Here is a 3,334-nt window from a genome sequence, read left to right as displayed (position 1 = left end):
CTTCTCCTCAGAAGCCCGCGCCTTTCTTCCCTGAGGTAAATGACGAGCTGGCTAATCATGGAAGTCGCCTTACTCAGCTTGCTCCAAGTCCTCCATTTCCCCAGCGCTCTCGTTGATGGCTTGAAGGAAAAAGGCGAGTGTCTTCCTCCCCTCGAAGAGGCTGTCGCCGCGCACCTCTGCCTCCCCTCCTCCAGAGGATGGCAGGCCAAAGCGCAACATCCTTCCGCACCACCTCAGCTCTCACCGGCCGAGCATACACCTCCGCCGACCAAGCTGCCTTGGCGCTTCATACCATGGCTGTCCTTCAAGTGTTTCAGGCCAGGCTTCTCCACTCCTTGGACGAGTCTGACCTACGCAGCACTACAGTCTTAGCCCTTTGTGCTATTAAGGCCACCGCGCAAGCCATTGGGAAGAATATGGCTAGCCTGACGGTATTAGAGCGGAACCTTTGGCTGAACTTGACCGAGATGAAGGATGTGGATAAAGCCTCCTTCCTGGACGTCCCCATCTCCAATACAGGTCTCTTCGGTCCAGCAGTTTTGGGATTCGCGCAACATTTCATCGAAGGACAGAAGGCATCACAGGCTATGAAACACTTCTTGCCTAAGTGCTCCAGCTCTTCGTCAGGCCGTCAGGACAGGGCCATCCATCATACATGTACAGCAACGTAAAATACCTGTTTAATATATGCATCAGAAATGTTTGCTGTATTATATTAACATTTTAACTGTGACTAGAATGATGTTATGTTTCATAATAACATTTGACATGTGTTCCTAATGCAAACGTTACTAGATTTTCTGAACCCTCTGTTTTGCCAGAAATTGTACAGAAGAAGTCAGCTTTAGGTAAAGATGTCCAGGCCTCCTACCCTTTTAAAAGAGATGAAGCCTCTAGCTGGACAGAAGTCGTCAGCTGGACCGTTCTTAGCAGACTCTGGAGAGAAGACTTCAGGTAAAAGATCTTCACAATATTTAGGGACCCGGACTACAGGTTTGCGCTTACTATGCTCTATTCTTAATTAACGCTTATTTCCTGTTCTGTTTTTCCTGTTTTCCATGTTTTTGTTACCTAATCCACAAAGAAACACAATTTGACTTCTTTTGTAACTTATACAGCCACTGAGCTCTTACTGCAGCATGCTTTATTCAATTGACTCCCATGACATTTACAGAAATATTTACTCTGTATTTCCCTGCTCACATCACCATATAATGACAAATTATCTAGAACAGCAAAAATAATATTTATTCCCTGTACAGATTCACATTTTTTTTCCAAGAATAAATTAACTAATAATTATACGAGTCCCACTGAAGCATGTTAAACTCAACAATATTGTGTAACTAATCCATGAAATCAACAGATAAACAAGATACGTTTTGGTTTCATGGTTTTGTCATTTATTTCCCAGGGCACATAATAGGCTACAACATACATTTACACTCACATTAATATTATAAAGAAGCACAAGTATATAGAATAGGAAATACAACATTTTAACAACAACACCAATAATATTAATGAAGAATACAGTAAATACTGCATGATATTTTTGAAACCACAATGCTGGTCTGTGTGAGAAGTGAGCTGAAAGCCGATGGTTTTACTAGCACATAACAAAAAGCACTTAAGATTTTAAATTAAGTGTGATAATGACATGTAGAATTATAAACTTAATTATAATTTAGAATTTATTGTCATTGTTTGATATAGTTTCTTGTTAATTTATTGAGCAGTTCCACCTGTGCCAGCACAAAGAAGAAAGCAAAGGAAGGAAAATAAGTGCTCCTCCAAACACTCTGCAACCAGCCCTGATGGTTCCAAATCCAGTGCTCCAAAGTCCAGTTGTCCCAAAGCTCCAAAGTCCAGTTGTCCCAAAGCTCCAAAGTCCAGCTGTCCCAAAGCTCCAAAGTCCAGGTGTCCCAAAGCTCCAAAGTCCAGTTGTCCCAAAGCTCCAAAGTCCAGTTGTCCCAAAGCTCCAAAGTCCAGTTGTCCCAAAGCTCCAAAGTCCAGTTGTCCCAAAGCTCCAAAGTCCAGTTGTCCCAAAGCTCCAAAGTCCAGTTGTCCCAAAGCTCCAAAGTCCAGCTGTCCCAAAGCTCTAAGTCTAGATGTCCCAAAGCTCCCAAGTCTAGTTGTCTCAAAGCTCCCAAGTCTAGTTGTCCCAAAGCTCCCAAGTCTAGTTGTCCCAAAGCTCCCAAGTCTAGGTGTCCCAAAGCTCCCAAGTCCAGTTGTCCCAAAGCTCCCAAGTCCAGTTGTCCCAAAGCTCCCAAGTCCAGTTGTCCCAAAGCTCTGGCAAGTCTGGCATCACCACTTCTCTCCTTAGTCCCAGCCACGGATACCATTCCTTGCCCCCTAATCTCAGCCTGAAAAAGTGTTACAAACCCCAAAGACTCAGTCACATCCCTAACTCCCCACGGACCTTGAACCTGTCCCACATTCCCCATGGACTCCCAGTCAGAGGTCCAGTCAATTCCGGAGCTGAAACCAGTTTGCACGTCCACCCCAAAGCCTGTGTCAGTTACCCTGTCAGTTTTCTGGTGCTGGTGCCCTCCAGTTTCCTGGCCCCTGCTAATCTGCTGGCTCCACCGGTGTAGGAACAGTCTCCTGGTCACCGAGATCCACCGTGGTCTTTGGAATAGTGTTCTGAGTTTTAACCATTAGACTCCACCTTTACACTTCAACCGATTTGCTCCAGGCTCCCTAGTCTTCATCTTCATGGTTATCCCTCCAATGTCTCCGGAGTTCCCTGTTTCTCAAACTTCCCCTTAATCTGTCATCCCACTGGCTCCACAGAGTTACAGGCCTGTGACTGAGCCTGGACCCTTCAATCCTTCTCCCCTGGGACCTCCTTTTTAGTTATTCTAATTATTATACGGTCTCTTAATAAATCTCTGTTAAAAAAAATATTTGCCCCAGAATTTGACAGTAGCAATACTGTCTCGAATACTGTCTGTATGAGTGTGCATCAAGGCCATCGTAATCATAGCGCCAGTGACCAAATAAGCATCAAACCATTAATCTGAAGTCTTATCATTTTTGACATGACAATCAAGTCCAATCAAGCTGTGTGTAATTCCGTCAAATCTTTATTAGCCATCAGAAGCTTTTATATCTGGGCATTTTTCTGTTGGACATCCCTGTTTTGGTGGTTGGCCCATTCGACAGTGCTGTCAGCGCTGTTGTTTCAGTTCAAATATATATTTGTGTTTTGAAAATGTGCATAATTAACTGTTAAATTAATTATTTAATAACATAATAAAAAAAATAACAATTAATTCATAATAAATTAATCATTAAATAACTAAAAATAGTTAGATGCATATAAATATAA

General features: G+C 43.0%; 1 long non-coding RNA gene across 1 annotated transcript; it reads left to right on the top strand.

The window, feature by feature from the left end:
- The first annotated feature begins 353 nt into the window (after positions 1 to 353).
- LOC137092168 (uncharacterized) lies at positions 354 to 1,876 on the top strand. The gene is made up of 3 exons (XR_010908166.1): positions 354 to 657; positions 822 to 954; positions 1,740 to 1,876. It is a non-coding gene; the product is annotated as an uncharacterized lncRNA (long non-coding RNA).
- The last annotated feature ends 1,458 nt before the right edge of the window (positions 1,877 to 3,334 follow it).

Source organism: Pseudorasbora parva, chromosome 11, assembly GCF_024679245.1.
Source record: "Pseudorasbora parva isolate DD20220531a chromosome 11, ASM2467924v1, whole genome shotgun sequence".
Classification (NCBI taxonomy): Eukaryota; Metazoa; Chordata; class Actinopteri; order Cypriniformes; family Gobionidae; genus Pseudorasbora; species Pseudorasbora parva.
Note: the sequence above shows the minus strand (reverse complement) of the source record. Positions and strands in the feature narration are given on the sequence as shown.